Source organism: Pongo pygmaeus, chromosome 17 (assembly GCF_028885625.2).
Source record: "Pongo pygmaeus isolate AG05252 chromosome 17, NHGRI_mPonPyg2-v2.0_pri, whole genome shotgun sequence".
Lineage (NCBI taxonomy): Eukaryota > Metazoa > Chordata > Mammalia > Primates > Hominidae > Pongo > Pongo pygmaeus.
The window spans coordinates 63,162,659-63,177,931 of NC_072390.2; the positions used below are offsets into that span (position 1 = coordinate 63,162,659).

Genomic DNA, 15,273 nt, shown 5'->3' on the forward strand with positions numbered 1-15,273 from the left:
TGAAAAGAGAGGGCAGGACTGAGTGAGTGTGGGCAGGATGAGTAATCCCAGCCTTGTTGGGTCCTGGTGGGAAGAAGAAAAGGGGGTGGAGACAGAATGGAAGAGAAGATGGGAGTGACTGTGAGGGCTGGGCAGGGGGAGCATCTACCCCAGCTCCGGACAGGGAGGACTTGGGCCCCCAAGTCAGATAGCACCGAAATCCAAACAAGGTTTATGTGCTCAGCTGCAGAATGTGGGCGTGTGGAGGCAAGGGCAGTGTTCCAACCGAGTGATCCATAACCAACAAAGGGAGAGCCCATCTAAATCTGCCCCAGACTTTCAGGTCAAGGGTTCCCTCCTCCAGGTGGCCTTTGCACACCACCCCAGCCAAGAGTGATCCCCCTTTCCTCTGAACCTGAATCACTCATTTGTCCCGGGGGCCAGACGGCTTTGCTGGCCCCCATTCCTGTGTATTTTCATTGCTTCCCCAATTCCATCATGAGTTCCCAAAGGACAGGGAACTTGACTTCCCACCTCTGTGTCTTAGACGGCACCTTGCAGACACAGCCATGCTGCATGAGCTGCCAAGAAATGTTTGTGGACCAAAGTCTCAGAAAATGCTACCAAATAATAATCCCACAACTTATCCTTCGATCTTGGGCTTTATGCTATACAAAGCCATGTCACATTCTTGTGAGGTAGGCAGCAAGTGATATTAAGTTCATTTTACAGATAGAAAAACTGAGGCTCGTGCAGCATGGAATCTGAGTGGCTGCCCAATGACTAGTGAGTAACCAGAAACAGTTCTGGAACCCAGGATTCTAACTTTATTCTGATTTTCCTTGGAGGGACTCAAAGTTTCTATTTCCTTTGAAGCACATAACAAATAATTTTGGGGCACACTGCATTACGATAGCCCATCCCCGCCCAAGAGGTACAGTGTATATTAGCGTCACCAAGGCTCTGAAGAAATCTCTTTGGCTTAGTTCAGTGCAGCCTTCTCCAGACTTGCCTTACCCTGAAATCTTTTTGCATGTGACCCTACCGTATTCTATACTGAGGAAATGTTCTTCTGTACTGTCACTTTCCCGAAGGGTAAACCATGCTCCCAGGACAAGCTGTACATTATTGGCGTAGAAAGGCTTAAGCTAGATGAACAAAGCTCTACTGGTGAAATTTCAGGGCTCAGCCAGCTAGTAGGAACATTTCCACTTCTTTTTTTAATCACTGAAATGTTCAAACAGACACAAAATGTTTGTGTATGTTGTTCACTAAAATCTTTTATTCTGAAATTTTTTTCTGCAATATTTTAAAGAAAATTCTAGACATCATATCATGTTGTCTGAATTTACTTCAGTATATAACACTGGCACAGCATTACACATCCTAAAAAATTAACACTAATTCCTTAATATTTAACCCGATTCTCTCTAATATATCCTTCTACAGTGGGTTGGCTTGAATCAGGATTCAAACAAGACTCATAGATTGCATTTGGTTGGTGCATCTATTAAGATTCTCTCAGTCTATAACAATTCCCTCCTCCCCATCCCCTTTTCCCCCTGAACATCAGTCACTTTAGAGAAAGAAATAAGGTTACTGGTCCTGGGAAGCTACCCCCTGGTCCGAACTTGGTGAGGGCCTTCCATAAGTCCTTGGCTCTTGTATAAATTGGTGGTTAGAGCTATCACTTCATGAGCATTAGCTTCAGCTTCATGGCAAGAAAACATTATGGTCGGTGCAGTGTCCTCCCTTTCACATGGCAGCTGGCTGTCCCACTTGTAGCAAAGCATAAATTGATTTGGGGGTTTGGATGGCGGGAGGCACATCTTTTTGAGCAACTAGGTCTTCCCAGTGTCTCCAAAGTTATATTATATTCTAGAATTTGGTTCTAAATACATCTATAACCCAGGATTTGCTAATTTTCTAGGATTTCATGGAAGATGCTCTCCTACCATTCAGTTCCAAAATTCTATCAGTTTACCCTTTCCTAGTCTGTTTTTTGGTGACCTTTTACCTCTCCTTTGCTTTTGTTTTTTTGGTTGGTTGTTTGTTTGTTTTAAGAAAAGCCATTTTCCAATTACCAGGCAAGCCAGGGACCTCGTATTCCCTCCAGGCCAGCCCCTACCAGTGACTCCATGGGCTTAGCTAAAGTCCCAGGGTCTCAACAGTCCATGGCTTCCTCCCCTCATCTCTTACAAGACAAGTCAGAATCTCAAGGAGAACAACAACACATAGTCGAACATGATAAATATGCATCTCAAATTTTTAAAAACCAAATTACACAAATCAAGCTTATTTTCAGAGGTTCGTTTTACCAGGGGTCTCTAGTGCTCCAATCAGCATAATTAAATAGTAAGATCTCTCTAGAATTGATTGTGGTTTTCACTTTTTTTTTATCCAAGGACCATTTCAGCAAGATGATTTTAAGCTAATAAGAACCCCCAAATTAGAAACTAATTAAGGAGATGGAAAATACAAATGTATTTGTTTTTAGTCGGGTACTATTTTTATCAGAAGAATCATGAGAAATTAAAATTGTTAAATACTCATATGAAGGTTATCAGTCAAGGGCAATGTAGCTTTCTTCCTCTCCCTGCTGCAAAACTTAAGGTGATACAGCAGAAGCTGTTCCCCCTGGGCTCCCAGGAAGCAATAAAGAGACTAATTTTAAAGAAACAGAATTTATACACTGCTAGACTCGGTGAGGAAAGAGTGTTGCCATAATTCTCTCAAATCTTTACCAAGTAAGATCCACAGCGCCTTTTACTTTTAGAGTGCATGTACACCTGGAAACAGGATTAAATCATTGCAGTACAGACTCTCATGCCCATTTAATAGAGGAGAACATTAAGGTCTGGGGAACTTAAAAGAACTGCACTGGGTCACATAGCAAACTAAGAAAAAGCCAGGTCAATAACCTTATCCAAATGTGCTTGAGTCTGTAACACCCCCCTCTGCATTGTCCCTCAAATGTGCCATAGATCATCTTTTGAAATAGATGTTAAGTCACAGTGACACTGGTTTGAAGGACTCTTTTAGGATTCGTGACAGCCTTGAGAGCTTGGGGCCCAGGAGAGCCAGCAGGAAGCGGCAGCCAGCTGCTAAAGGGGGCGGGGGCTCTCCAGTCTAGAGAGGCAGGCAGCAACACGAGTGACCCAAATACCACTGCGGCGAGCATCAAAGGCCCATTAACCCAACCACACACAGTCAAATGTGGACTCAACCTTGAAAACACTGTCTCAATGCCCACGACCAGAGAATTTCCATTTATCCTGCAGACTTTGCCCTGATTCCAGTGCAGCTTAAGCCCAGTTAGTCTTCATGTCACCCACCTGCACCTCCTGATCCTACTTCCTCCATGCCAGGCCCAGACGACATGGGATTTGCCTGGAGCCCCCATTCCCTATCACAGAATCCTCACCAGACCCAAGCCAGGGAGGCGAGGAGGACCTACAGGACTTACTTAGATCCATGGCATTCTCCCAAGTCCCAGGAAGGATGGATTATGAGCTTTCACAATAATTTAGGTGGATTCCAAACTCAGGAGGATTGGCTAGAGACCCCACACACATAACAGGCTGAGGGAAAGTAAAGATGTCAGGGAAACCTACTGCTGCCACCAACACCCAGATCCTTCCCCTCTCCCAAAGGAGAACAGGAAGCAAGGGGTTAATTCAGAGGCACTCACCCCGGGGGATACAGCACCTAGGGGGAGAACCTCATGAGAACACCTAGTTGAGTCCTATGGTAAGCACCATCTGCCATGAGATGCCAAGAGAAGTGGCATCTTTTAAATCAAATCTGCAGCCTCAAACCCAGCTCCCAGACCAGAAAACACTCCCAGGTAGGGAACTAAGAGTCTCAATAACATTTGATAACTTTATAAAGGACATTCACATACACTATCTCATTTGAGGCTCAGAAAAAACCCAGAAGGCAGGAGCTATTTAACTCATTCTTCAGATGGGGCTGGGCATAGGGGAATCTGGCCTTGTGGCCACCAGCCAGGTGCCAGCTACATGTGTCAGGGTGCCAGGTCAGTAACTCTATGTAACGATTACTGCTTTCTGCTGTTGTTGGGGACCAGTGGCCAGAGCTGCCATTCACAGGACAATAAAATGTGTACTCCCTCCAGTCCCAAAAAGAACAGCCATATTTTGTGACAATAACATCTGAACTCCCTACCCTAAGGGGAAGTTATCTGAATTTTTCTTTCTGGGAAAAGCAAGGGGACATGGTAAGGTAGGAACAGGCCTTTGTTTCAAAGACTGAGGCTGGGAGGCAGGAGACAGAGGGATGAAGGACATGGAGCTTTTAGAGAAGGATCCCTGGGTTGGATCCCAAGAGAGGTGGGATGACTTGGGACCTGGAGTGGCTGGCAACTCTCACTCCACTGGAGTGCAGTGCCTGGGTGCTGTTGGCCCCCTAGAGATGGTGGCCTGGGCACTCCAGCTTCCCCTGTGGCAGAGCTGGCATAGATAGAGCACCAGCTGGCTGCAGGAGCCTCCCTCCTCCAGCTGACCACACAGGTCTGGATAAAGGGGCCACCATAGGCAGCTGTCACCACCAGGGACTAAGGCCCAGGCCTCACCCCTCCCCATTTGTGCTGGCCTGCAAAGCGGCCCGGTTCTCATGCAAAGGGAGAGTGGAGACAGAACTACAGAAATGCCAGTTAGGAAACTTTCTGCCAAACTTAGCCAATAGGAAAACCCAAATTTGTTTTTATTTGATTTAGGAAAATAAAAAGAATTATTTCTTGAAATTGGTGTCACAGAGCAATTATTCATTATTTTATTTAGTCTTCATAGTTACCTAGCAAGATAGAATTTATTAGTTCCAATTTCAGGGAAGCTTCTGAGGCTCAGAGACCTTCAGGAACCACCTGAAGGTCTCAGACCCAGCAAGTGGCACAGTCCTGAACCCAGTTGCTGAGACCTGGAGTCAGGGCTGGTTCCAGAGAACAGAAGTCACCATCTAGAATAAGTGATTCAAGACAACTCTTATTATTCAAGAGAATGTCCCCAGGGATTCATTATAGACATTTCATAGTAAATCCTGACGTCTAGCTCAGGATACCCCTGGCCCCTGGGTGCTCCTTGGCAAGATATTCTAGAGTCTAGATTGGTGCTATCCAACACAGTTGCCACTAGCCAACTTGAAACGTGGCTGGTCCAAACTGAGATGGTGCTATAAGTACAGAATACACTGTAGACTTCAAAGACTTTGTATGAAAAGAATGTAAAATATCTCATTCATAATTTGTATGCTGATTACATGTTAAAATATTATGTTAGACCTACTGAGTTAAATGAAATATATCATTAAAATCAATTTCACTCGCTTATTGTTACTTTTTTAAATGCTGCTACTACCACATTTAAAATGACACACGTGGCTTGCATCTGAAGCCCGCCCCAGTGGCTATTGGGCCACCTCACTCCAGGTCACAAGTCTTGCCTTGGCTTCTTGCACACCCCTCCCCTTGAGTTGGAAGACAAGGAGTCAAGACTCTCCAAGCATTCGGAGAATGTCCTCTTTTCTCAACACTTCTCTAAATTCCTGGACCCACCCCTCCTGCCTCCAGTCTTTCTGTGTGCCCAGCAACTGCCAAAGCACTTAAATGCAGTCACCATTTCCGAGTGGTAGGGTCCACCTAAAACCACATTTTCTGTGGCCAGAGAAATTCTGATAACCAGTTTTCAAAGCCCAGGCCCCCAACCCTGTTAGCAGTCAGAATCCCTGGAAGTTAGAAGGCACTTCTCCCAGCCTTCCTGGCTCTCAACCCTGCCAGACTGTGAGCTTCTCCAAAAGCAGAATCATGGAAACAAGCTAAATGCACCGATCACTTATTATGGTGCCGGCTGCTGTCCTAAGTGTGTTACATGTTTTATTTTATTTAATTCTCCCCACTAGTCTATGAGTGAGATAGTATCATCCCTGTTTTTGAAGATAGAAGCTTGAAGCCTCCAGAGGCCTGGACCAGGCTCCACAATCCCTCCCCTGGAAGCAAACCGCAGCTCATTCTCTGCATTTCTGGCACTGAGCACAGTGCTCGGTGCACAACAGGTAATCAGTAAACATTGGTAACATAGGAGAAGAGCGTTTGACAGACCCAGTCCTTGGCTCTTTCTGGCCTTCATCAGGAGGCATGTTGCCCATTAGCCTCCTAAGACTACAAACTTGAAAGTCCTCACCCATCTACCTCCAGGATTGGATATTTTCTGCCCCTACCCAGTCCCCCATGATGCTCCCCAGCTTCAGCCCTGCCCAGATCCCCAGCCAAGTCCAAGAAGTACAGACCACTTGCCCCACTGAGAGGTGGCATCTGGGGATAGCCTAGGGCCAGTACATACAGGTGATATTTAAGCCAGCTCCCTAGCTCAGCCCCTCCAGTCATAGCCAGTCCCTGACTACCCCTTGCCAGAGACCCTGGAGCTCAATTCTTCCTCCATTTCCTTATATAGACATGAGTCCAGTTCTGAGCCCACCCAGCGCCTTTGGTTGATCCACTTCCTAGAGCTGGGCTCAGCTTTCTAGATTCCTTCTTCAACTTATCCTTTCTGCCTAATTTAGAACAAGGCCACCCAGAAGTCCTAATGTTCTGCCCCTCCCCATGCCTTGGCTCTGACCCTGGGGACCCTGACACTGGCCTGTACTGAAAAGGAATTTACCACACCCTCTTGGGCCTCCTGCCCCAGGCCACTGGCCCTTCTCCCCTTGCCCTGGTCAGTTTCCCAAGGCCCCAGGCTATTTTTGCCTCCACCCCAGCCTACCATTTTCCCCAAGGTGGAAGTTGCCAAGGTGGTACCTCATATGACGCACACAGCAAAGACCAGAAAATCCATGGGAACAGGCTGTGCCATTGGATCAGAACCCACCTTTGGGGTCTCCAGCCTACTGGCTGGCCCCCGTCCTTCTAGTCTCAAGGCCTTGCCTTCTAGGCCCTAGAGACTTGCTTGATGCTTCCAGGCTTGGCTGACTTCCCTGAATCAACTGCTAGACCCAAGGTATCTGATAGGCCTCTACTGTCCTCTCCAGACCCCTACTCATTACCTCATCCACCTTTGATCATCTGCTAATTGCCTGAGCATTCTTGAAAGAATGGGAAGACAAAAAGCCTTTTGTTTTTAACAAGCAGGACTCATCCATCACCACATCTGTCATTTGACATATCTGAACCAGACCTAAAGGCTTCCCAACCACTGAGGTCTCCAGGTCTATTCCTCACACATCATGGACACCATGAAAGAGCTTCTTCACTTCTCGCTGCCTCTGTTTCTCCACTGGCATGAACTCCTTGTTTCCCACAGAAGCTGATGGGGAATAATGACTTCTTGATTTGTTACTCTGAGTTCCTCAAATACAACATGCTACGTCCATAAAGGCATCAGGCCTTCCCATAAGGCATAAGAAGTGAACCCATCTAATGCTAAATCTTCCGGTGCTTGGCTCCAGCAAGCACATGGGGCAGAAACTAATAACTATAAAGCATCCATCTATCATCTTATCAGGTCTTAGTGTGCTTTGTTTGCATAGTTATCTTCCCACGGGTTGACATTTTATGCTTACTGCAAGCTGATATATTCTCATACCTGCCATATCATTCATAAAGGATAGACGAGCTTCGGGTTCATTACCTGTCATTACACTGTGTACATGTCACCAGGGGCCAAAGCATTGATTCTTCTTGGATCTCCCCAGCAGTGCAGCCCCAAACGCCCAGGCTCCAGGTCTAATGGGCGTGGATTCTGCTCATGCCTCAGGCCCTGGGTGGACTCCACGCCATCACTTCTTGCTCTTGTGGCTGACCCACTCCTCAGGGTTGGAGAGAGCTTCTGAGCTCCCAGCTGCTCAGAGGGGATCTGCAGGAAGAACAGAGTGCTCCATCACCTACCAGAGCCAGAAACACATGTCCAGGTTTTAGCTGTTCTTGAAAATTCTAGCCATCCTTCTCTTTCTCTTTATTATTAGGGCCTGCAATTCTTCATGACTATACCAACTCGATCTCATCCAGGGTTTTCACTGACAGTGTCCTGCCCACCAACCCAGGCCCAGGCCTCAACACACACACACACCGCACACACATGCACACACATGCCCTTCATTCCTTTCTTACCTCAGCATATTTCATTTCATCTGCCTGAAAGACTCACCTTCTAATCCTGCATCCCAACCCTAGCCATCGTTCAGAGTTTAGCCTAGACTGACCAACAGAACCTCACACTGTTCCATCACCCCAGGAAAGAGAGAGGAAACGCATGTTCTCGCATGTGAGATGTACACAGAAGTGCAAGGACACGTTTATGTGGAACATTCCTTAACTCTTCTATCCCAGGTCTCCCAAGCAAGGCTTCTGGTGTTCTGTAGTTTGTGGGGGGGGAGGCGGGGCTCCAGGTAGGACACCCCACCTATGGCTGATGATGAACATCTTTTCATAGTTCTTCATTCCAGAGTGAGAGACAAAAGTGGAAACACAAACCTTGCTGGGATGAGGAACAGAGACACCGGCTCCACAGAGCTATCACATTTCATAGCCAAGATTGTGGCTTATGCTCTGTCAGGAGGGACAAAGTGCTTCTGGCTGAAGCATCCTGCCCCAGCCTGGAGGTCTGCCCATCTCCAGACAAGTCCAAGCTGGCTACAGCCCTGCATCTCTGACCAGGCACAGCCTCCAGCTCTTGGGGGTGAAAGGAGTAGGCTCCTGGGGTGCCCACCTGGCTGTGACTCTCAGCTCCACCCCAACCTTGGGCTCCTCCAGGCCTCAGTGGGCCGTTGCTGAGAAGAGACTGTGGCAGACGAAGAACATCCATCAGGACACCCAGTATTGCAGACAAGAGGAAGCCCCAGGGATAGGAGTGAGAGTGGCAAAAGAAGGAGGGGACACATATATAATGATTAGACTCTTCAAGCTGCTTTTGCATCCATTGGGGATCCATTTAGTTTCTCAGTAGCTCTGTGGAGGGGTGTTTGAAAGACTAGGAAACAGATGCACAGAGAGGTTGAGAAGCTTGCTAAAGATCACACAGTAAGTAAATGAAACAGTCAATTATCATTCTTTCCAGCAAGCTCCCTGGCCCTAGGTTAATTTCATCTTCCTTCCAAGTCACCTCAGGGGTGGGGGATGAGTGGGAATGGGTAGGAGGAGAGGGACATTGGCCTGTTTGCCCTGCTATGGGGGGATGGGGAGAAGAGGAGAACAATCGTGCCTTTGGATTCTTCCCTCATAAGAGGGTCGAAGAGGAGAAAGCACAGAGATAACAGAGTGATAAATAAGAAAGACAAGAATGTGGAGGCTCCTAGTTAACAGGAGCAGCTCAGGCACAAAGAAATTGGCCGTGATAAACAGCCACTGCTTTGGGAGAGGCTAGGCTGACCTTGAGCCTCCCAGCAACTTGGCCCTCTACAGCTCAGGCTCCAAGTCACTTCTCTGCAAAGCAACAGAGGTTAGAAGCCCCTTCGAATGAGCAAAACAACTATTATTATCTCCAAAAGGCACATATACATTTCATATACTCTACGTGTAGAATATATTCTTAAATAATAAAAATGAAAACAACTCATAGAAGTCTGCCCATTTGACGAAAGATCTCAGTTGCTCCTGGACAATGGGATTCTCTGCTTGATTCCAAAGCAGCTCTTCTCTTGACACAGAGAAACTCACAACCTAGGACATTCCTACTTAGCAAGGAAAGGCAGGGCCAACCTCCTTCTGGAACAAGTAACATAGGCCAAAGGCCAGGAAACCCAGGGTAGGTAGCAGATCCATAGAATTTGGCAGGAAAATAACTTCAAACCTTAATGGCAGGCATGTAGCTCAGTGCAGCCCCACGTGCCCACCTCTAGTCAACAGAAGACTAGATCTCCAGACTTCAGGCTCAGGGAAGAACAGAAAATCTGCCCCTTGGCATCATCGCTCTTTGTCCCAGGCTGTCCATGGATCCTCGTTCAGCCTTGGGACTTTCAGTGAGCCCTGCTATGTGCAGTAGATGCCATGGCGGAAGGGGAAAAAACTACACCCTTAAGAAGCCAGTCACCATCCCACCCCCACTGGCTGCAGGTCACCTGGCAGCTGTGGCCCCAGAGGCAAACAGCTACAGCACATTTATTTTTGTTGGGGTGGGGAGGGTGAGGATAGGAGCTCTTCCAAGCTCTCCTGCAAGTTGGGGTTGAAACATATTCACAGCAGATGGTGCTGTCGCCCTCACTCCGGGATTCTCATTCCTAATTATCTGTGCTGTCAGCAAAACAATTAACCCTCAAAGAAAAATTGCACCGTCCACTCCCAACCATATGAAAAGGCAATTTTTTCCAAAGACAAGGGACACTTAGGGCAGCCTTGCACTCGGTTCTGGGTCTCACCACCCTGGGTGATCTCGCCATCCTCTGACCTCTGCACTCTGTCACAGGCATTACAGCAGCCCCCCTCCTCTGAGCCTGCAGTTCCTTTCTCATAAAAGAAGGAGGTGAGTCTGTTCCCAAGGGCCCCCTTCAGTACCACAGTGCCACCACTCTACAAGCCATTTCTTTTCATCTGAATTTTCAGTTCCTTGGAGCTGGAACTGAGTTTCTGTTTGTTTCTTCATTCGTTTGCTCACCTGCTTATTTACCCATCCATCCATCCATTCTGTGATTTTGGATTTATCACGTTGTTCCCAGGAGATACAAAGAAAATATCTGTTCAGCCTTCTTGACTACTTCTTGGAGCTCTTTTCTCCCGGAGATGTGGGCAGAGGAAGGAAGGATAGGACAAGGAGAGGTGGAACCGCCAGGGGCCTGAGGATGTAGCCCTGGCTCAGTCTCAGGCTGTAGGAGGCAAGGCCTGTGGCTGCATTTGGATTCTCTCTGAAGATTTAGCTGCAGAAAAGCAGCCTCCTCTCCAGAGAGCTGAATGTAGTGAGCAAGCCACTTCAGTCCCCAGGGAAGACCTGCAGAGGTGTGATCTGAGGAGAGCGGACAGGCTCCCACCCCATCACCCATCAGCGAGATAGGTCTTATTCGCTACTGTAGGGCTGGTGACAGCACAGGGCCTGCCCTTGGTAGGTGCTCATTAAATATCTGAGGCATGAGTGAATGACTCTCCTTAAAGGAACTGTTGTAAAAGAAAGGAGAGTTTTCACAGGGCTACAGCATGCCGCTTGTTACCTTAGAGGCCTACTATTTAAAGCTGGGATCAGTTGGTCTAATTCACCCATCATCATGCACTGTCATGGAAAAGAACACGAAATGAGCAAGAAACTGTGGAATGATTCACTGTCAATGCTGAAAGAGCCCTCAGAGATGGTGACATCCAGGGCCACATTTTACAAGTGCGATCTGGAGATGTTGAGGGGGAGATGGAGAAAAACCCTGCCGTGGGGTGGGGGGGGCCTCCCTCCAAGGCCTCACTCTCGTCCCACAGACTGGGGAATGCATGATGTAGAAAGGAAAAGAAAGGTCTATCAGGGCCATTGTGGGGCTCAGGCAGGGACAGTGCCCTGGGCACCCAGGAAAGAGGTGCAGAAAATGGATAGGGGCTGGTGGGATCAGGAAGCTGGGACCCCTCCCCCGACATCATATTTCCCAGTCTAAGCCTTGTGACATCTTTCTTCCCTCTCCCAACTCTCTACCAGAGCTTGCCCCCTCCCAGTGCCCAGGAGCACAGGTTCCCATGCCAGCTCATCTGCATAAAGGGATTGTGTTTATATTCAAAGTGGGCTACTGCCCACTCAGAAGCTGCCCACTCAAAGGCAGCACACGTGACTGCACCCCCTGCCCAGAGCCCAAGTGGGACTGATGCCAACGTCTGGCTGGAGACATTTCTAAATATGAGCTTGGCACAAAGAGTCAGGTTCCCAGGCCTTCTCTGCCACAGGAGACCCAGCCAGGATTTTCAAGGCTGCCAGGAGGGACAGGGCTGGGGGCAGGCAGGATCGGGAGGCAGCCAGCTGAGACGGCCATCGTCCCCAGAAACATCGCCAGAACCCCTCCCTGGCCCTCCAGCCTTGTTAGGGGAAGAGAAAGGATTACCCTGCACCTAGAAAGTCTAATCAATTCCCCACAACCCTTGGCAGGAGGGACGGGAAAGCCACTGCCTGCTCAAATGTGTATGGATTAAAAATATACAAATGGAATATTTTTTTCTTCCCCTCTCCTCAACCCCCTGAAGCCTAGGATGCTTGTTAAAAATAGCCTTGCTGTGGCATGGATCCTACACAACCCAACGGCTGGCACGAAAATTAAGGAGCCATTGGAGACAGCGCTGTTAAGTGGCTACCCCTGGGGAGTGGAATGGGGAGGGCCGGGAGGGAGGGAGGTGCTTTCAAGTGTTTCCGGACACACTTCTACATTGCCTGGATTTTTAACAGCAAGCAGATATAAAATAAGTTCATTGTTTTTTACTGGAGTTTCATCCTTTGCATCCTCCAGCCTACGCTTAAGGCTGAATTCATACTGACTTAGTGACTCGACAGTACCTGCTGGCTGGCCCGGCAGTGCTCCAAGGAGACCCAGGACGCTCAGGCCACCAGGTACAAACACAGCCCAGCATCGAGAAAACAGCACTGAATCAGTCAGTCTTGGATCTGTAACCAGCTGGCTGTGCAACCTTAGGTAAGTTGCTTGAGCTCTCTGGGCCTCAGTTTCCTTAACTGTAAAATGATGCAGTTAGATTAAATGTTAAGCCAGGTGCCTTCTACTACTAGAAGGTACTAGATATAATTGCATCATTTTACAGTACCTTCTAGCACCCTCTAGAAGGTATTCTAGTCCTAGCATTTCCTAATTTTAAGGACTGAGGAAAAATATCTAAGATTTGCCCTGTGTTTGTCCCCACCATGCACAGTGAGAGGAATTTGTCCCTGGGCAAATTCCTGCCTCATCTATAACATAGAGTAATAATACCCACACCCAAAGGCTGTTGTAAATATTAAACGCAATAAAATAAAAAAGTACTTGCTCATTGTAGGAACTTAACATCCTTCTATTCCTTTCTTCCTCCGATATTTAGCCCACACTCCGGAGGCTGCATTGCCGGCTAGTTAAGAAATGTGGGCTCTGGAATCAGGTTTGTATCCCAGCTCCACCACGTATTAGCTGTGTGACCTTGAGTAAGCAACTTAATTTCTCTGTGCCCTGGCTTCTTCATCTATGAAACAGGAGTGGGTCGGGAGTGGTAGATGTGCTGCCCACGCCCACATTCCTTCCCCTAATAGCCTGTTGGGCTCCCAGTTTTCAATCTGCATCATCTGCGGATCTGGATTTTGGAACTTCCTTAACAGGCCCCCTCCTCTTGCCCAACCTCTCTAAAGTTCCTGGCCCACAGCTGCCTGCCACCTGCAGATTGTCCCACTGGCCTATCCCCTTCCCTCTGTATTCCCTCCCCCGCCTGCTTTGGTCTCTACTCAGCAGGCTATGCACCTGGCTAGGAGTGGGGCTTCTACCCTGGAGCCATGGGGATATGTGTTTTATTTATTTATTTATTTAAATTTATTTTTGAGATGGAGTCTGACTCTGTCACCTAGGCTGGAGTTCAGTGGCGCGATCTCAGCTCACTGCAACCTCCACCTCCCAGGTTCAAGCTATTCTCCTGCCTCAGCCTTCCAAGTAGCTGGATTACAGGCACACACCTCCACACCTGGCTAATGTTTGTATTTTTAGTAGAGACAGGGTTTCACCTTGTTGGCCAGGCTGGTCTTGAACTCCTGACCTCAAGTGATCCACCCACCTCAGCCTCCCAAAGTGATGGGATTATAGGCGTGAGCCACCACACGTGGCCGGGAAGTGTGTTTTAAATCAGTGCTTGTCAAACTTCTACATGCTTATGAATCACCCGGGATCTTGTCACAATGCAGGTGCTGTTCAGTAGGTCCCAGGTGAAGTCAAGATCCTGCATTGCTAACAAGCTCCCAGGGGATGCCCATGCCACTGGTCTGGGATCACCTTCTGATTAGCCAGGCTGCAGGGTGGAGGACGTCCTGGCACGTGTATGGAGAGGGGAAGGGGAAAGGGGGAAAGAAAAAGGGGACAGGGACAAGGCCAGCCAGTTATCCAAAACAGAGAAGGAGTAGAATTTAGACAGAGATGCTATAATGGAGACCAAGTGTGGATTCAAGAGACAAAGAGGAAAAGTAGGAGAATGTTTTATGAAATTATGACATTAGCCAACCAATAAAAATAATGCTTATTGAGATAATGCAGCAACACAGAAGAATGCTTATAGCATATTAACTCAAAAAGCAGACTACCAATTATATGGACACTATGTCTTCAACGCCGCCAAATGCATGTTTAGGAAAGCTGATAAATCATGAGGACCATGAAGGTTGTGCTGTGGTAATGTAATGACATGTGTTTTTATTTATTTGTCATTTTCTGGATTTTCTGGATGAAGTTGTATCATTTTTGTAATTTAAAATTTATCTTCTATATACTCTCTGATGTCCACTCCTCAAAATCGCCAGTTATTCTTTGTTATGGAGGTTTTCTGGATTTTAAGCACAAACTGCCATTGTTGCAAAGGCTGCAAAATGGTGCATTAAATCTTCTCAGTCAAACCCAAAAATAAAGCAACCCAGATTCTGTTTTTCCTCTAAGCCAAGGGTCCAGCGCTTTGGAAGGCTGGTGCTATCACCTCTCACTATAGCAACAGGAAGACCTTGGTAACCCCGAGCTTACAGTTATTAAGGGTAAAAATAGGAAGTCTGTGGATAGCTGTTCAGCAAGAAGCTGCAGTAGGTGTGCACTGGACAGGCTGGGTTTGGAGCTCTTTCTTGCAGGAAATAGAAAGCAAAAATCAGACTCCAGGAGCTGGTTCCTGCAGGATTACTAGGAGTGCTTGGCATTTTCTTCTTTGTTTCCTATTTCAGGGCTATCAGCTACCTTTCAAACTGGTTTCTGACATGCGTAGAGGTGGACTCTTCTAGAACAGCAGCCTCAGAATTCACTTAGGAATTGGGCATGTTCACCTGACTCCCAAATGCCCACCCCCCAAGGTGCCCTGTGCACTTCTGTTGTGCTTTCCTGGCATACCAGCACCGCCCCCCACACCCCCAGACCTCCATCCCACTCTGTTTCTTCAGCATGCTCCTGGGCAGGTATTTCAGGAGTATATTTCTGTCTCTTCAGATGCTCCTTGGCAGGTATTTCAGGTCCCCCAGTGTCCCAACAAGGCGTTGGCTCTGACCTCTGGGAGGCTGGAGGGGGTCCCAGCCCCAGTCTGGCTGATCCTGCTGAGGTGCAGTGTCTGGACCCAGGCCTGCTGCCCAGTTCCTGGATCCATTTCGCACTCTGGCAAACCAAGTGCAAGGCCCAGCT

The 15,273-nt window shown here is 47.8% G+C and overlaps 1 protein-coding gene across 8 annotated transcripts in view; it reads right to left on the minus strand.

Annotated features, from left to right (window-relative positions):
• The window catches only part of ZBTB7C (zinc finger and BTB domain containing 7C), a 385,273-nt gene that overhangs the window by 303,312 nt on the left and 66,688 nt on the right, over positions 1–15,273 (minus strand). For 7 of the 8 annotated variants that reach the window (XM_054461071.2, XM_054461072.2, XM_054461069.2 and 4 more), the window contains exon 2: positions 7,620–7,844. The gene's annotated coding sequence lies outside the window, so the exon portion shown is untranslated. Of the gene's footprint in view, positions 1–7,619; positions 7,845–12,912; positions 13,038–15,273 lie in introns of those variants that run through there. The other variant, XM_054461062.1, reaches the window with a different exon arrangement.